Raw genomic sequence first — 19,939 nt, 5'->3', positions numbered from 1 at the left:
CTCCTATTCATTTTTGAATCTCAAGGTTCTTTTGTCTCAGCGAACCAGAAAGCACATATTTAGGTGGTGATTTCATATCTTCCAAATGATGGCTTTTCAGGTAATCATCATAATAACCTTTCCCATAAGAGACTCTCAAAGTGGTTTCACAGACCTTCCTAAGGACTAATGGAAAACTTATGCTGTAGATATAACTATTTTTACTGCACACAGGGAGAGGGGATCATGGGGGTTAAATGTCACTCAGCAAGGCAGCAAAGAGTTGAACAAGAACCTGTTTCTCCCAATTCCAGATCCTGGCAGGTTTTTTGTTACTAAGCACAGACGTGTTCATCTGGAATAGCCTCACAAATACAAGAACCCCATGAGTATTCACTAAAGCCACTTCCAGCTTCTGGCCAGAACAGGGATGTAATCAAAAAGGTACTTAAGCATTTCCAGGGCTTCTAAATACAAATGAATAACAAAATAAACAATAAGAATTAAATGATCCAGTTGTTTATTGGAACTACTAAATCCTGTAATTTGACTTCCTGCTTAGCAGAGGCTTTCAAATTACCTGAGTATCACATCTCACTCTTAAATACCAAGTCTAAATAACAACCCTTGAAAAGTTGTCCTGTGAGTATGAGTGAGTTTGCATATGGATTTGTGTCTTCACCCTCTCATCTCTTCCTTGCACTAACCTCAGCCCTGCTATGACCAGGATGACCCTGCTAGCACAATGGCTTCAGCTCCTTCCACATTCTCTGCAAGGCCAGGGCACTGACTGACAAACTGGCTGCTGTCACACTGAGTATGGACCAGCAGAGTTGGACTTGTTTTGGATCATGTCTCTGGCCATGGATGGACACAAAAAATTCTAAGAACTAAATTTGTTTTGAGAATTACCACTTTTTCAGCTGTGGCAGAAATTGGCCAAGAGATCCTAAAGATACAGGAAAAGAGGGAAGGGGAGAGAAAGACAATTTAATTGAAGAAGTGCTATTTCCTTATGAAGTTTGGTGTAATAATCTAAAATGGGTGCCAGAGGGAGAGAAAGAGAAAAAAAATGAGAGGTCCTTTAAGTCCAAAGCCCTTTCTCAAGCTCCCATAGAGGTTTAAAACAGATACAGACAGAGATCTCGTAGAGCCTCTAGGCCAGTGTTTGGAGTATGGACAGAAAAGCGATGGATGTTCAAGATTTAGCCAGCATAGACAGTAAAGAAGTTTTAACCCTTTCAAATGCATAACCTAATGAGTTTACTGTTGAAAAGGATTGCCACATAATCTTTTTTATTTTTCTCTTTTTTTTTTCTTTTTTTTTTTTAACTCCTAAGGATACATGGCACATTTAAAATTTAAATTTGACAAAATAAGAATAAGTATTCAGCATGAAATGACTCTAAACTGACTCATACAATGAGATGGTGACCTAGCAGGCCTTTTTCCTTCCAAGAGATTAAGTCCTATCTGGTGGAAAATGCATCATAGATTAATTAAGTGCCCATGTATTAGTGGCTTTATCGTATGACTCACTAATACTGAGCTAACCTTAATATAGGATTCTGAGAATCTTAAGCCAAGGATTTTATTGATTCACATTGTTCTAGTGCAGGTAGTACTTGAGTTTAATGGATGAAGACTGCACAGAATTTAGAAAAATCAAAGATTCAAGGCAGATGAGGTAATCAAAACGTATAAAGACAGACACCACCGGAGCCGAGCCAGTCTCTCAGCCACTAGAGGGCAAAGCCACAGCACTGCAGTCGGCAGCGCCGTCTGCTCGCCTCTTTCCGAGGATGTTATCAGCGAGGGCGTTTATTTTACAACAAAAACTGGTTAAATGATCACTAAGCCCTTCACTACGAACGGCCTTAGTAATGAATACTTAGAATATTGTTTCTGTCAAAGTGTGGCATGCAAGCAGTTATTAGCAACTGTGCAGGAAAAAAGCCAACATTTTCTTCCATGGAACTGTGAATAAAAGCTTCAGTCACTCAAGAGGTTTGGACTCTTAGGCTCACAGCACAGGCCTTTCCTACTCGAGATCATGCATATCAGTAGAAGGCTGTGCACTTTTATCAGGAACTATGCTGGGAAAGTAATGAACATTTTGCTGCAAAGTTTTCTAGTTTTTTGATGATACCAGATCAGAATGAGACTCCTGAATGTTTCAATGACAGATTTTGGAGACATCCAGAGCCTTATGTACAATCCCCTACCCAAGTCCACCTTCGACCTTCTAATATTAAGAATTCTTGTTCTCTCTACTGGTTCTTGCCCTCTCCTGTGTAATGCATGTTATCAAGCATCTATTCTCTGCTCACACTAAATTTCCCACTGCACTTTTCAGAGATCAGGCGTGGGTCAGCTTTGGGGTGGACCTGAGAGACTGCTTTGCACAAGATCAATGTGCTGTCTGTGACAGTGGCCAGAAGCAGATGCCAGAGGAAGAGTTTAGTAGCAGGATAATCATATAGTCACACTTGTCAGGAGTATCCTCCCAGCTTCCAGCAATGCATGTCTCAGGCTTCCTGAGTGAGAAAAGTTATCTTGGTATGCAATATGCTTCAAAGGTTTCGCCTTCTGTGAACGAGTCCACCCATCCCTTCAACCATTGTAAACACTGCCATCCCCACGGCTGCTCCCATCATGTGCTGAACAGCACATGAGCTGTGTCAGATGATGCTGAAAGGGATGACAGGTTGTTACTTCTTAGTGCCCTAGGAAATCAACTTCTGCATAGACAAGCAGCCAGAATCCACAGCTACAGACACAGAGTTCTACCTCCTGGGGAGCAGACTTACAGGACTGAATCCTGCTTCTGTTAAAATTAAGTTTTTACAACCTCCTGATTTTTACATTCCCAGTGCTGGGAAATCCAGCTTGTCCCGTCCTAAACTGTCCTGGTGATTAATTACCTACCCTGGTAGAAGACCTCAACAGGAAGATGAATACATCTGCATACACTCACTGAATCTTGAAGGTCCTTAAAACGTGTAATTGTGTCACCCCTTCACCTTCTTTCTTGACACTGAAATAGACTGAAACTTTTCACTTTCAGTCTAAATCATTCTTATTGATCTTCTCTGAACCATCTATTTTTCAGCTTCTATTAAGGAATTAAGGAATTTAGGTATCAGACTTCAGGAGCAGTGGGATTAGTACCAGAGAAATAGAGACATCTTTCTATATTCTCCTGTTTATAAGCCCAAGGATTGCATTATCCTCTTGGCTACAGCACCACACCACCTGCTTATTTTCTCCTGATTATATGTGATGATTCTTGAGGTTTTTGAGCATTACCTTGTAAAAGCACAAATTCTCTCATCCTATAATCACTCCCTCTATTCCTTGATGCATGTTTTTACATTTGGCTGTACAGAAATGCGCATTAATTGTTATCAAGCTGTCTCAGCTACTTTGCAGCATGACTTGTTATTTATTAATCCCTATTGCTTACATCACTTGCAAACTCTTTAAGTGATGATTTTATGTTTTTCTTAAAACCATTAATATCAATACGATGCAGTGTAGAACTAATTGCCATAGGATGCAGAAACACATTCTTCGATGAGGACTTTTTATTTTCCCACTTTGTAACTGTCAGTTAGTTAGAGTCTTAACAATTTAATAAGTGCTGTGATGAGTCGGTATCATTTTGGCTTCTTAATTAAAATGCTGCAAGTTACCAGAACAAATATTTTGCAGACCTACTTACCTTCATCAACCAAACTTGTAATGCCATTTAAAAAATCAAATTATTTTCACTAGATTTATTTTCCACATTAATTTGCAGTTATTGTGTTTCCACTCTTTAATTCTTTTTCAATCAAGTAATGTAGATAATGTCCCATTTTATTACCCAGAATTCTTGTCAGTCTTGCAGGTTGTAATTACCTTGGTCACCTTGTTTACCCTTTTAAAATATTGGTACAATATTTCATCCAGTCCTCTGGAACTTTAACAGTGTTCCAAGATTTATTGAAAATCAACATTAATGGTCTAAAGATACTCTGTGCCAGTGCTTTTAAAACTTTTGGATGCAAGTTAGCTGGACCTGCTGATAGCCAACTTCATTAGCTTCTGTTTAACATCCTCCTCAGTGCTTGTTGTAATGGAATGTATTTCATCATCATATGATATTTGTGTATCATATGGCTCTTCCCCAAACACAGATCAGGAATAGTTATTGAGTTCTTCTGCCTTTCCTACTGTTGTTAACCGTTCCACTATTTCTACCTAGGAACAGAGTGAAGACAGTATGAAACTTCCTTTTCTCCAGGTTTCTGCAAATTTCACCACATAGTTAAAAAATCCTCTTATTTGTCCTTAACTCTGTTGTTCAAAGATTACTCTGGCATCATTTTGAATCCCCTGGAACTCCTAGATCCCAGAGTACACACATTGTTACACACATCTTTGTATTGACCATGTAACTCTGTGCTACTCCCTGCAACAAGGGCACCTCAGAGGTTCCCTTCACCTTTCTAACTGTGGTCCTCTTTCCCCCTTTCCCATCCCCTGCCTTTTGCAAATTGGAGTATCCTCTTCTCTCTGCTCTCCTTTATGCCTTTTCTTTGGTAGCTTCTCATAAAGAGCTTGGAAAAATGCTTGGGAAAAGAGGTGGCAAGCTCAATAGCAAGCTGTCATGTGGGAGAGTATCAGGCACCATTTCTTATGACAGTGCTGTGGAGGCTCACGGACATGGAAGAGCTGCTGATACGTTTTGGAGAGTTTGTAACTTGGACTCTTGTGCCAAGTGAAAGGTCATGGTCCATGGTCCATGCTGTGGCTTGGGATCAAAATTATTGGTTTGGTTTGTTCACAGTGTTTCTCACTATCAATATTGAAATGTTTCTCCTTCTAGCAGAGGGAGCACATTGAGAACTCATGATGGGCAATCTCCCTGCTGTAAGCTCAGGTGTCTGGCACCACAACTGCCTGGAGCAGCTCCTGGAGTTTGTGGAGTTTGCTGCTCCTCTAGATACATCTTCATTAGGAACAAGTCACGAGGCATCCAAGCTACCCAGGAGGAATGGGGAATGAGACCATGTCCCATCACCTTAACTCACAGAGATGATTCCCATTGCTCCTAACTCCTGCTTTGCATGCTTTCATGCTTTGCCTTCTTGCAAAACTGCCAGTTATGACACTCTTCAGGAAAAACCTCTCTGTGTTTGGTGAGAAGACATCCCAATGAATGGCTGTATCCAGAGGAATAAAAGTAGAACAAAATTATGTTATTGGTATGCCTCTGTGAGACATTCACAGATGGCAAAGCTATGCACTTGCATGCATTTGACCAGAGGTTACGGAGTGTTACGCCACTCACTCTTTAATTAATTTCCCTTTTTTTTTTTGTCAGGCATGTTGTGTGTTTATCAGTCTGAGGTGTTTCATGAGAACCATTTTGAGAACAGTAATTGTGTATTGCACCAATCTGAACCCCTCATCTGTGCTTCACAAGCATGACAACACTAATTGCTAAAGAGATAGCAAGTTGGGGTTGACCAGGAATGCTTTATGGGAATAAATAAATTCCATCTCCATTAACATGCTACTCCCAGCTATGATGGATGAGCATTTTTTATCTCCTCAGCTATTTGCCCATGGATTGATGATTCAGTTGATTTGGAGTATCTCATATTTTTCGCTTGAAAAGCACATAGTTCCACCAGAATCAATGAATAAACATTAAGTGCTTCCTTTTCATTTCAAGCGGGATGGGCTGATGCTTTTGGAGCAAGGAGGCCTAGATTTTATCACCGGGGCTCATTACACTGCATTCACTGACATATGTGGCAAGTTAATGGAGAAGCCCAACCTGCTGGAAAGTGATGGCCTGAGAGTGTGAAACCTGGGAAGAGGGAATGGCCCTGCAACTGCATTAGCAGCCACCACACTCACCTTTCCCTTCCTCCTGGGCTGACATGGCGCTGCTGCAGCTGGGAGATCAAGGACCTGCACAAAGGTGAGGGGACAGCGACTCCTTCCCATTCCCCTGGCACCAAGCGAATCTTTCCTGAGGGGGAACCGAGGTGATGAGTTCCTGAGGCGAGAGGTGGGGTGTTCGTGAGGTGAGGGCTTCCTGAGGAGAGCGACGAGGGGCTCCTGAGGCAAGAGGTTCCTGAGACGAGGGGTGAGGGGTTCGTGAGGCGCTGGGCGCTCGCTCGCCCGGGTGAGGCTGCAGGCGGCGGTGAGGGCGCGCTGTGCCGGTTCGCAGCCCGGGACCGGCCGCCCGCCGCCCAGCCCGCGCCCGCCGGACCGCGGCACACGCGGGGAGTGACATTTCCTGGAGTTCCCGAGCGCCCGCAGCCAGGCAAAGAGTCCCGCTCCCGGAATGGGCGGCCGCCTCCTTTTGGAGAGAGAACGGGTGAGATTCCGGGCGCAGTGTCACGGTTACGCGTACGCTGTCGGCTCGCCATCGCGGCTCCTGTGGGGAACGAGCGTGGTGGTTGGTTGTTGTGGGGTTGCTTATTTTTGTTTTGTTTTGGTTTTTTTTTCTCTCTCTCTTCTTTTTTTTTTTTTTTTTTTAATTTGCTGTGTTTATATTTTTTTCTGTCTTTTTTATTTTTAATTTCTGGAAGCCTCTTTGCTGAGGATTGAACGTGTCTGCCAGCGGGCCTCGCACCTCTCGGGGCAGCCGAGGGCGTCCTGCAGGATGGTGTCCCTCCCCGATTGTGGAGACACTCAACATGAAATGGCGAAATAACACATGTTCGGCTCCCAGCCGCGAGTCCTTCCGACCAGGTTTTGTGGACTGGTCACACTACACACACTGCAGCGGGTGCCCGGAGGCGCGTCCCTCGGCCGCGGGGCACGGGCAGCGCCCGGTGGCGGCGGTGGGTGCCCGGTGCCGCCTCCGCTTCTGTGTGTGTGTGTGGCTGCGGGGGCCGCGGGCTCGGCGGGTCCCCGCGGGGACAGAGCGGGCGGCTGCCCCCGCTGTCCGGCCGCTGCGGGGGTGCCGGTGCGGACCCCGGGGCCCGGTGCGGAGGGGCCGGCGCGGACCCCGCGGGGCGGGGGCGCGGCAGCTCCGCGCCGCCTCCCCGGCGGTGCCGCAGTGCCGTGCGCTGCCGCCGGGGCCGGGCAGGGGGCGCTGCTGCCGGGCGCTGCGGCGGCCTTGGCCGCGGAGGCAGCGAGCGAGCCCGGCTGGCGGCGGCGAGGGCGCGCCGGCCCCCAGCGCTCCCGGGGCGGACCCGGGAGATACCCCTCGCCATGCAGACCCGGCGGCGCCTGCTGCCTCCCGAGGTGAGTGAGCGGCGTCCGGCGCGTCTCCCGCGAGGCCGGGGTATCCCGCTCCCCAGGCCCCTGCCGCCCGCAGCGAGGCCCCGCGGGCGGGCAGGCGGGGAGGGCTCCGGCGCCTCGGTGGAGCCGCCGTATCGCCGACGGCGCCCTGGGCCTGCCGGCTCCGGGCGCCCCCTCGCCCCGCCGCCCTTGTCCTCGGCACGCCACCAAAGGGGAAGGTAGCGGTCGCCCCCCAGCCCTCCCCGGCGGCCGCCGTGGTCCTTCGAGCCCCCTCCCCGCCATTCCCCCTGCGTCGCCGGGCGTCCGGACTTGGTGACCCGCTCGCCCGGGGCACCTTTCTCCCCGCGCCGGCGATCCCGGGGATGGGGAAGGAGCTGCTGCTCCCCCCGGGACGCCTCGGGTGCCGGCGCGGGGCAGGGCGAGGTTGTGCCCGGGCAGCCGCGGCTGCCGGCCCGGGCAGGGGAGGATCCCTGTTGGCATCTCGTGCCCTTTTTATGGCCTGATATCCGCTCTCTCCCCGGGCAGGGAATGTTACTTGCTCATCGCGATGTGTAACAAGTCACTCCTGCAATGGTGGTAGTGGTGGAGGGGGATGGGGAGAGCGGGCGGGATGCGTTTTATAACATCTCTAATTACGTGAAATTGTGGTCATGTCTCACTCTAAGAATAACTGGCACTCTTGGCATGTCAGACTTTTTGCAGAGGTAGGCTAGTTTCTTGCTCATAAATGTTGTGGCTAAATAGGTGCCTGTGGCAGAGCGTGGCTCAAGAAATGTTTTTATCTTCTTAACCAGACAGAGAAACAAGTAGCAGATGGAAATTGATAGACTTTATGTTTCCGTGTTAACAATCTTCTTTTATTTATAGACAGGATATTCCTTATTATTTTATGACAGAGGTTTTTCAGAGGGTGTCATTTTTACACATATTTTCATTCACTTCAGATATTAAAAGTTAACTGAGTTCCATCAGTCTTTTATTAAGTGTCTCAGATTAGAATTTCTGAATAACACTGTCCTCTGTTTTTGGGTCCAGACTGAACCCAAACCTGGAAGGAGCTGTGTCAAAACAAATAAAATAGTAATAATGAAAAAGATGCTCTACCTGAATAAAAGCTTTTATTTTCTTTGGGCAGCATTTAACTGACTAGGCAAGGCTTTAAAATATTGTAATTGACTTCTATTAGCAAGTAATTTTTGATTGCATGGAACAAATCCAGATTTTAGATACACCTACAGTGGTTGAAACATCCAAATCCTTTGTTACTGCCTGAACCCTCAGTGTGCTTCTTTTTATAAAGTTACGGCATGTGATGCAAAATGAGAAGAACAGTCTCCTTGACCCAAGAGAGACAAATTTAAGAATCTCTTCAGAGGTTTGGGGATCTGAAATGGAAGCTGAAGAAGGGTCTAAAATTTCAAACAAGCCTTCCCCTCTAATTGAAGCCCTGATCAGCCCTGAACAAGTTGCCATGTTCTGACACACTGTGATTTATTTGCATTGCTTTATGGTGCCTCCTTTAGTGTGTGAGAAAGGAAGAAACCCACCCCAAAACTGCCGTGCTGACTCCTGATATTGGGTGTTATTTTTGTGTGTTAGCTTTGAGTCAGTTACAAGGCTGGGGATTAAATACTTTCAAACACACACGCATTTCAGGATCTGAGGCCTGGGGCTAAGGCTGAGATGAAATACAGTTTTTTTAGCTTGGCATAAAGTCTGGCTGTGATTGTCTCAGGGAACAAAGGTAGAGACTGAACAAAGATGCAGTATTAAAACTTGTGGCCAAAGAATGATAAGCTTTTAATATCTGTTGTAGTCTGTCCACTTGCTGTGCCAGCTTTGGCAGAAAATAGCTTGCTTGTTTTTCAGTTTAAAGGCTATCTATAGAAAATTACCTAGAAATTATTTTGCTAAAGGATTAGAGTGGCCTTTTGCTTTTGAATAGAAGTTGACCAAAAAGAGGTTTTGAGAAGTTGTGTGTTGATGTTTTGTTGATCAGAAAAACCTTTTCTATATACTAAGCTGAGAATCTTCCCAATAAAACTGATTTTCTTAACTGAAAATCAGTTGAGGAATGATAGTTTCAGTGCACAGTTTGTCTGTGTGCTCATGAATCTGTGATCTTTTCCAGAACACTGTTGTAACATGCCAGTATATTCATAGGCTTCTTTGAAAGTGTTATATAAAGGCTAATGTTTATTTTTGTAATGTGAGTGAGATTAAATAAATTGAAGGGTGGCCTGTTTATGGTTCTATTTGTGATTCTTTAGGAGACTTGGACTTTTATATGGACAGAAAAGTGAACTAATATGCTTGGTTTTCCCTCCTTTTGTTTCTCTAAAGCATTGAGAAAGGTACAATGGTACCACAAGTTGACAAAGCTTTTTGCATTGATAAGCAATAGAAAGTCAGAAGTAAATGGCTGAAAGTAACTGAAAGTATTGAGTTTTAGCTGATAGAGACAGCTTTTACTTCTGTGTTAGCTAGAAGTGTTGGCTGTATCTTGCAATACTGTGAAAATTGTGTCAGTTAATGCAGATGGATAGGATGATATAAAATATACATCAAGGATCCTTCATTGACATAGTAGTTTCTACTGGAATTGGAATTCAGGAAAATAGATTTCAGGATATGTATTGATACAACTTTTGGACTAGAGCAAAACATGCTATGTAGTCATCAAAAAATTGCACACTGAAAAATCAGTGTGATAAAAGTAAATGATCTTTATCATCATGCACACAAATATAATTTATAAATGTAAAGAGTAATTATTTGTCTTATCTCTATAAATAATTTTATTTTTACATACAAGTTAAGTATGTTCCTACTTACTATTTCTTTGGCTGAGTTTCACTTCAGCTGCTATTCAGGTTGCCATAGCAGACAGGTAGAATAGGAAAAATACTTCTAACATGAGTTTATATGTATTCTTTCACTGAATAATTCCAGTCTGGTTTATTACTGGATTATTCCATCAGTAATTATATTACTGCTCTATTGCTGCAAGAGACAAGCAGAGATGGCTAATATTGGTACTTCTTTTTCAGAAATAACAGCCTTCCAAGTAGTACATCAGCATCAAATAGGCTTAATATGAGTGGCAGAGGAAATCCATAAAGTGTCACTTGAACTATTCTAAAGGTAGTTACTAGAGAATTCTAATTAATTTAAAAACATAGTTGAAGGCAAGAATGCATGGTCAGGAATTTCAGGGTGTCAACAGAGGGTAAATCTTTCCTTCCTTATTCTTTCTTCCAGATCTGCTCAAGGGAGAAGGGACATAGAGCAGCAAGTCCAGTCAACTGAGATTTGCACAGGCATAGTTCTGTTACAGTAAAAAAAAAAAAAGGCAAAAAAAAAAAAGGTGATAAACTATGTGAAAAACAGGTGTGGAGTGACAACCTGTAGATCCTCTGTGTTTTAGAAGTGTGGAGCTGGAGTGCTCTCTGAAGTGCTTGTGTGATATCTTCAGTCTGAGGATAAACTAAGGCAGTAGTTGTGTTAGTTATGAAGGCTGGGGAAAAGAGAGCTTTAGGAAACTTCAACATTGTTTTGTTTTCACGTGAAATTTGATCATTTGGAAATGTCAATATGCGGCAGTGTGACCATATGTTATGCTTTGAAGTTTTGGTGTTGATGTATCGAGCTTTTCACATATTTTGTCCCTAGTGTACATTGAGCAAAGGAAAACATGGACTTAAGTGCTGGATTTCCACTTGCATTGGCTTTTTGTTTGTCTCTATGTTTCTTGAGTAAAAACGATCAACTTTCATATGGAATTATTTGCAGATAATGCTAATAGCTATACCCCTCTATATTTTGTCTCTGTGTTGTATAGAGAATATATAAATATCTTTGTCTTGCTTGCTATATGTGTTAATATTGCTAATACTGTACCTCTGATATTTTGATGCCAACTGAAGTTACAAACCTATCTAGGAATCAGTGGGGTATCAGTAGTATCACTTGTTTAAGGGAACACACTGAAGGTCCAGAAGCATTCCAATAAACTCTGCTAGGATTTTCTAGGTTTGTCTGTCAGGAATTTTATTGCATGCTCCTTTTTCCTATAGTTCTTCCCCTTCCTTCTAATATCCACAGGAAGCTTGACAAACTTCTGTTTTTAAGAGCTTGATGGCATAGTGGAGTTGAGTAGGGCTTTACATTTGGAAATGATATTGCCCTTAACATTTTTTTCAAACACTTTTTTGGGTTTCTGTTGCAATTTGGTTCCAGCATAGTGACAAAGGTGGGAAGCTTTCCCATGGAGGCTTGAGGCATCAGCTGGTGCTTTAGGCAGTGCTGCTGGACCCTGTGTGGGGGATAGTTTTGTATGTAAAGCGATGCAGTAAATGTGCCTTTGCTGGTGTCTTCCTGGTTTTTGGCCTGACTCAAGCTGAACTTATGTTTGCAGTAGTTACAAAAAAGCACTAAAGCCTAATGTACACCAAGTGTGATGTGTTTCTTCCTCTGCTATTTTCTATGTGTGAAAATGTTGTAGAATTCAGTTTGATAACTATTTTAGGGCTGTTTCCCAGCTATTCTTCATTAGCGAAATTAGGCATGATCAAAGATGCTTGAAGTGTTTTTGTGCTTTGCTTGAGCTGAGAAGATACCTTGTCCACTTAAGAGCTAGAAAAGAAATGCTTTATACCAAATTATTACCATGCTGACTGGTAGTGGTTCAGAATTTTTCTTATTGAGTACTTGTACTACAATTTTGCAGAAGAGGCTTTTTTTTTTTTTACTTAGTAAAATGGTAGCTGGAAGGAACTTGTCATTCCTCTTTCCAGCATACAAAGAATCCAGAGGACATTTCCTATCAGGTGATAAATTGAAATCAGGCCATACTTGAGACAGAGATTCATGTGTGCTCTATTAATTACAGAAGAGCTCTAGCTGCTCTAGTAGTACTTAACAGCCTTCTGGATTCTTGCAGTTTTAAAAAACACTGTAATTGGAAAGTTTTTATTTACTTTGACAGTATACTGAAGCCTTTTAAAATAAATAATCGAACTCAAACTTTATGCACGTTTTGGGTACATTTCTATTTCACTCAAAGTTTAAAATTTTATTTAGTGAAGTAATATGGATGAAGTACTTCAGCAGATTCATAGTAGATTATCAGTGGAAGAATACACACTGGCACATTTTTGCAAAAAGTAGAGTGATGCACTTAAAAGAAGTTGGTAAATGTTCAGTGAAAGAAGAAGATCAAAGAGCTTTCTAAATCGCATAATACCTTCTTTATTTGTGAATGACACTGACTATTACAGGAGCTTTTCTTGTTTTGAGGCTCAGTTTTGTTGTGTCAGAACTGTGCTTTGAACTCCGTGTACATGTTGTCTTAGCTGTTTGCAGTCCAAGTGTGAACTAGGAGATTGACTTAGGAACACTGAAATAAAGGCCAAGCCATGTGAAACTATGATTTTATGGTGTAGGTAGTTACTATAAATTCAAGAAGAATTGGTAAATCATATGAATATGCATACAATTTATTGCTTGACCAGTTGGCCAGTCAGATAATTAGAAGTTTGTGAGATACTACATCACAAAAATTGTAGATATTTTCAGATTGGTGAATTTTTTGTTTCTCAGTTATTGTTTACTGTGCTTCTCTTGCATTTCTTTTAACCCAGTCAATGAAACTGTTCTCATCTGCTTCATTTTCTTCTTCAACAGCTTCAATTTTTTTTTTCCTCTTATTTAGAACTGTTGGATTTTAAGAGGAAAGTTGAAAACTGGTGTCAATAATATGAGTCTTCGTTTCTGAGGATGTAGATTCCTCTGGTCTGTGTGGTGCACAGACCTCATTCTGATCTTGGGTGTGCCACACATCCAGTATCTCTGAGGTGCACTTTGGTGATGAGTGTGGGGGTGAAGGTAAACCCTGCCCCAGTGATCTGCTGAAGGTGCCTGGCAGAATTAAATTTGTATTCCCACTTCAAGTTCTGCAGCTCTGAGCTTTGCATATCAATTTAAACAAAATGAAATGAATCTTGTTTCTCTGCCAGGTCGGGAAGTGTGGTGAGTGAAGAGGTGCACATTTGGTTTTTCTGCAGGTGTTGTAGAGAAGCAAAGGCAGTGGGCTGCTGTGGTTTATTGCAGAAGAGAGGTGGATAATGTGCTGGTGGTTCTTAAATAAGTGTGATATGAAAGAGAGAAGTTTATCTTGTGTGTTACTCCCAGCAATTGCTGAGTAGAGGTAGTGTTGACCTATCTTTTTAGTGCATCATATCAACATATGCTTGTTGCCTGACACCGTCCAATACTGAGGACAGAGAACTGGACTTGATTAACCTGGTGCTCTAAAGAGTTCAGTGGTTCTTGCATTGAGTCAGTGCAGTGTGCTGGAACTAGTAATAAAGGAGCTGAAACACTGGGAATCTGTTCCAGATTAGTTTCTGATGGCTATGACTTATCTTCCACACATAATTCTTTAGATTTTGTGAAAGATTTTGTAAGTAGGAGGGAATTTCTTCCATGATCTGGAGATGGAGAGAAGTATGTTTTGTTTCAAGTAGGAAGATGTGTTGAATGAGTTTATTACAGCGTAAATCTTATCTGATATTTTATGTATCCAAGTCCTTGGAGATACTATATTAGTAAGCATTTTGTTCCACCATCTGTGGAATGAAAGAATCTTGTTTTTCTGTAGATGTAAATCCTTTTTGCCCCATGGTATCTCTTCCCTTCCTTCCCTCTCTGCATTAATCCCGTCTTTCTCACATAACACCATAATTCTGGGGATTTTTTCCAGAGCTGTGTGGGTATTGATTGCCCAGCAGGTTGCTGCCAAAATACATAGAGCAGCTTGCTTTTCCCTTGGAGGGCAGTCACTTGGATTTGTTTTTACACTTTACATATTCATTTTCATGACAGATACATAAATGAGCATAAGAACATAAAGAATAGTAAATAAGAATATAATCCCATAATCTTAATTTCTATAGGAGATTGGATTAAAGATACAACACTTGAAAAGTGGCAGCATCTGAACACTAAACCAGTATGTAAATCCTCTTGTTCATATCACTGAGGCTCTGAATACTGAGCTTTCTTTGTAGGCTGGAGGAGACAAAAAAGCTACATGGTTAAAATATACCCAGCCAATCATGCCAATGTAATTTTTTGTTCCCTATCTGCACTGTAATGCAGATAAATGAACATTTAATATGAATTGAGATAACATAAGAGGAAAGTTCCCTCTTTGCGATTTTTTTTTTTCATTTATCCTCCCAGTCTTTGAAATTGCACATTCTCCTATGATACTGTAGAAATACATGCTGTGGCTTGGAAATAGCTTGCTTCTGAGGCTTGTGTTTGGTAGAGAAAGGCACAGGTATTTCTTATTTACACCCTTGTTGGGGTATATCCAGTATACAGCTGCTGTTTCTGTTGGCCCAGCCACACTGACAGTCCAGCAGAGCATATTGGTTGTCACTGTGTTACAAAGGTACATTGTAAATGCTGTGTTGTTAATTCAAAATGAGTGTTTTAATGGTCTCTTATTTAGTGAACTTGAAAGTACATGCAAAGCCCACTTCTTAGGTTATATTATTAGCAGATTACTTTAAGTAGCATATATATTGAAACAGCATCTTAGCTGAAACACCAAATTGCATTGCTTGTAGTGATTTCATACTGTGTTTTTGTATAAATGATGAAGGCTGCATAAAGCCCCAGCATATTTCATGGGTTTCACAGCTCTTTCTTGACTCTTTTATAAATGTAACTCTAAAAGGTTGTTACTTAAGCATCAGTCCACCTGTGTGCTTTTCTGCTTTCAAGTAATTGTATTGGTGTACTGGCTTAGTAGCTTCTATATTGTATTTACCTTGGTTTCACTTAACAAGTCATTTGTAAAATGCATTTTAACCCATCTCTGGAATTTGCTCATAGATACTCTTTTTGAATACTCATGTAGAATGAATGTGGGATTTATTATGATGCAAATTAGAAATTGTTTCTTGAGACTCACAGATAGATGTATATGTGGTGGTTTTGTTCCTTTATTAATTTCCTCTAATACCTCTTGTGGCTATATTTTTTTTTTCATTAAGCTTCATTTCTGTACAGATGGCTTTTAAATGTAATTGTACCTTCTAATTTGAGGAAACATGCAATAGTGCCTCCTATGTAGTTAACAAAACTTGTCTTGACTGGAGATTTCAAATACTGAAATGCTTGAGGGAAGTGGTCCTGGATGCTGGGCCCCACTATGTGTATGTGTCACAAAATGCATTTCAGGCTACAAGGCTGGGGGTTTAAATGAATTTGTGAAGGAGCTTAACGATGGTCAGTAATGATGAGGAGGAGTAGGAGGCAGGTTGGCAGTTAGGACAGTGTTTTAGGATATGGCTGTTATTTTAGCCATGTGGGTTTTTTTGTGGGTTTTTTTTGTTTTGTTTTGTTTGTTTGTGGGGTTTTTTTTCTTTTTTTTTTTTTTCTTTTTTCTTTTTTTGTTGGCCAGCCTTCTAAAGACTTCCATTTCTGTTTGCAAAGTGGATGGACCACCACTGCTGTTGGGTTTGCTCCCACTCTTCTTAATCTCATGTAGTTAATAAGGTTGCTTACAAGTATGTAAGTATGTTTATGCCAGTAATGGACAGTAACATTGGAACATGAGGTTTCTTATGTGTTTTTTTTTTTTTTGTCAGAGAAAGAAGAAAGGTTGGGTAGGGAGAAAACAAACGGATGCAGGAAGAAGTGAATGGGGAAGGAATGTGAGAGGGGAAAAGGAGCCCTCCAGATGAAGAAAACAGGAGCATGCTACAGGCTAAGAAGGAGGGGTAAAGAGGTGGGGATTCATGGCTGAGCTGAATCAACCACCCCATCAATGGACAGCAGAGGTGGCAGAAGTTTCTCAGTTTTGATCTATCTGAGAAATGTTGCATCTGAGTTTAGAAGAATTTGAAGTTCCTACAGCTCTGTAAGATTTCTGATAACTGTATTAATACTCATAACTCATTAATAAGGAAGCCTTTTGAATGTTTTTGGGTTTTGTCTGTTAAGTCTTTATTTCCTGTGCCTGCTAACAGAGATACAGAATTATGGGCACTTAGTATTATAACCAAAATTTAATGGATCCCAGCATAAATTTCAGGTAGATGTCCTGGTTGCCTCAGTGGCCCCAGTATATCAGTGAAAAGAAAAAGCTTTACAGTGCACCTAAATGGAAGTTACTGCCTGCTTCTGGTGGTTAGTGCTCAGTCCCTTCAGCCCTGTTACAAGCATGTTAATGGTCCTGAGCCCAGATGAGGTGCGTGCTCAGAAATAGCAGTTTCAGTATGCACTGTTGCCATGGATTATTGAGTCGTATCGAGTGAGTTACTAGTTACAGATGACTTAAGACATAATGCACTGTGAGCATCAGCAGTGATGTTAGTTAGATCATGATCACAAACGTGGGAGGGAACTTTGCTGCACTTGACAACAGTGTTTTATAAATGTGTTTGGTGTGATATGAATGTAAAGGTCTATACAAAATGGGAATTAAGTTACCTTCTTAGAGATAATTTCAGGGAGAAAAGAGTATGAGATAAAAGTCCATATTTATTTCAGGGATGTATGGTAATCCAGCTTTACATAACATAGGATTTGAGAAATAGTAACCATTTGGTGTCTATAATTATATTTCTTTAAAAGTTACGTCCGAATTTAGAGCACTGTTGTGTGGTACAGTTATCAGATGAGCTGAGATGACCACAGGAGTGCAGGAAACAAAGCCTGTTGATAAAGGTGGTGTTAGTAGGTGCCTGACTGCTTTCCAGCAGTCTTTCAAAGTTTTTGCCTGTTCGGATGGTCCATTCTCCAAAGAGCAGCTGAATGTATAAATTGTGTTGCTTCCAGCAGCTTCTCTCCCCTGGTTGTGTGGCAGTTCTGGCTTTTATTACCAGCTTTTGCTCACAAGCACTTGCAAGTGTCAGTCCCACATGAGCTTTATAATAAAGGACAGTTGTAGGCTTTTTTATAATAAAGGAGTTGTAGGCTTTTAGTTAGAGATTCTAGGGGACCTCAGTCAGGTCTTCCCTTATGGCCCAAATCTAAGAAAGATCTGAAATAATGTTGAGTCTATTTGGGTTTCATTCTTGTTTCTACCCTACACTGGAAAGAAGAAAAATTCATAAAGTATTAGAATACAGGATTAATCCACTCTGGTATAGAGTGTGCAGCTTTAAATAATTTTATTCTTCAGATGTGTTAAACATCAGAGTCAAAACCTTCTCAAATACTGAAACACAAAAATGATCCCATAAACCTACTTGTTCTATATGTTTACTTTAGTTTGTGTTTGAATAAATAACAGCTTCAGACCAGTATGTTAAGTGGATTAATTTTTAAAAATAACTATGTTGTTATATTGATGACATTATTTGGAACCCATGCACAAATTAAGAAACATGATTTCATATTAAATTTATGTTTAATGCACTGTGCATTAGCTTTTTGTGATTTACAGTATTTTAACCTTCGAAATTGCATGAAACAAAGTGTTACAAAACATTAGATACATAAACCACCACATTGTGAAGTGACCTCTACGAGCATATGAGTAAGCTCAGGCAAGGATTTTTCTTTTTTTTTTTTTTTTTTTTCCCATCTGTATTCCTCTGGAAAAACTTGCGTGGAAGGCAGCACTGTGGTGTAAACCTATCTATTTGTTCTTCCCCAGAGCAGGGATGGATCCTTTTCCAGGCATCAGAGGCAGTTACGTAAGAGGAGCTGGTTCCTGTCTCCAGGTGCTGAGGCCTCTGCAGTGGGCTGAGGCTGCTTGGCAAGGCTGGGCTTTGTGTCAGGAAAACAAATCAATTGCTTTCTCCTTGAAATAGTAAAAAAAGGGTAGGAAATGGAATTTTATTTCTACTGTAAATGGTTATAAAGCAGGTGTCCTTTTCAGTTGAGCTGCTTTTATTTTCTGGAGCACAAAGGTTGATAATGCTGCTGTAGTTGTTCTTGTCTCCCTGTTACTTTTGACTGTGATACTTCCTATAATGCTGCTTTGAAGTTGCTGCTCTTTTGACTGCCTTACTACTGCTCAGGCATGTGTGAATGTCTCCTTATGGAAACTTGGCTGGAGACAAGAGTGGAAATAATGGCTTTAAAATGGCATGGGGGAGAGTCAAGGGAAAAGATGCAAATATAGGTGAAATAATTAGAGAGACTGTTCTGCTTTAAGCATTGTCCACTTCTGTTTGTTCAGTTGTTTGGAAAAAAAGACAATCCAATGCAACATTGCAATAGTTTATCTTTCATCAGCATTCATGGGTAGTGAGCTGGTACAAAGTGTTGTATTACACAGAAATAGCCTACCATGCCCCAGCCTGCTCCTGGGTGCATTTACATCGGGTAGTAGGAACATCAGCAAATTAAGGAAAGTAAAGCTGAAGGATGCTCGGTCATCTTGAGCTTTTGGTGCAGGGAAAGGATTAGCAGTGACTGTATCTTCTTTGTATTTGTTACATTTCATTTTTGCTGCTGTATTTAGTATTTCTTACTAAATGGATTTATGGTGAGTTTTAATTGGATTTTTCAAATCTGAATTGTGGTATATACCATGTATTTTTAAAAAAAATCTGTGTCATTTGCTGAGTTTTCTTTAATTACTTAGAATTCTGAAAACATTTTTTTTTTCTGATTGCATTGAATGACTATTGCTTTAATTTATTAATAGAACACTTAATTTTTGAATGCTTAATTTGGGGCCTAATCCAAAGTCCTTGCCATTGCAGGCATTTTCTGGTGTGTGGCAGATACTGCTGCTGCTGTGTCACAAATGCTTTGTAACACTTGCCCTTCCCTGCTAGGTAGAAAGAGCTCCATGTTTGGGGACAAAATTGTTGGGCATGTGGTAAGCCACCAGTATTCCAAGCATTACATTACTTGAGTGAAGAACCCCCTTTTCCATTTGTGAAGGTTTAGCTTCCAGACTGATTGATCAGATAAAGTAATTAATTTTACATTACTGATGTGTGTCCTGAAACTTTCCACCTATCTCCCCTCTTGTTTAAGTACACTGATTTCCTGTTCATGTAGCTCCCTGCTATGGTATTCCTTGTTGTAATTTGTATTTTCTTGCAGAGTTGAGGCCTGAACAAATTGCCTGTCTGTAGTCTCTGAATCTCCCATCTGATACTTGCAGAGTGTAGACAAGGTAGGAAGTGAAGATACCAGTGTTGAAATCTGGATTTGCATTTAAGATAATGCCTAGTTCAACTAATCTAGCAATAATAAAGTGCCTTAAAATGGCTGCAAATGTCTCCCTGCCTACTCAAAGACATCTCCTCACTGGTAGCACATTATAGAGGATCTGTAGTGTAGTTAGGAGTTGGATCTTTGCCAGTAGATGGAAGCATTTTTTAGCATCTCCTCATGCTTTGAGCATTTTTTGCATTTTTTTTACCATAGTATCAAAATTGCTTCTTTTTCAGTCTCTTTCCATTTATTATAATCTATTCCAGTTTCTCTAGTTCAGATTACTTTCATTTAATGTTGTAAACATTTTTTTACATTCTTTTTTGTGGAAGATATTTCTAATTTTGTATTTTTGGAGTTCTTTCCTTCTGTTCTTCATCCTTTCTTTATTCTGTGCATGTCTCTGCTTGTCAAATTTCTCTTCAATTTGTGTTGCTTTTGCAGTGATTGGGAGTTGCCTTCTTGGAGCTCCTGAGGGAAATCAGACATGTAGGGTACAACCAAAGCAGCA

The 19,939-nt window shown here is 41.2% G+C and overlaps 1 protein-coding gene across 2 annotated transcripts in view; it reads left to right on the top strand.

Moving 5' to 3' along the window:
- The first annotated feature begins 6,279 nt into the window (after positions 1–6,279).
- The window catches only part of ZFYVE9 (zinc finger FYVE-type containing 9), a 56,849-nt gene continuing 43,189 nt past the window's right edge, over positions 6,280–19,939 (top strand). Inside the window, exon 1 of one of the 2 annotated variants that reach the window (XM_053950310.1) lies at positions 6,280–6,358. The gene's annotated coding sequence lies outside the window, so the exon portion shown is untranslated. Of the gene's footprint in view, positions 6,359–7,146; positions 7,234–19,939 lie in introns of those variants that run through there. The other variant, XM_053950311.1, reaches the window with a different exon arrangement.

This window comes from Vidua chalybeata, chromosome 9, assembly GCF_026979565.1.
Source record: "Vidua chalybeata isolate OUT-0048 chromosome 9, bVidCha1 merged haplotype, whole genome shotgun sequence".
Classification (NCBI taxonomy): Eukaryota; Metazoa; Chordata; class Aves; order Passeriformes; family Viduidae; genus Vidua; species Vidua chalybeata.
Note: the sequence above shows the minus strand (reverse complement) of the source record. Positions and strands in the feature narration are given on the sequence as shown.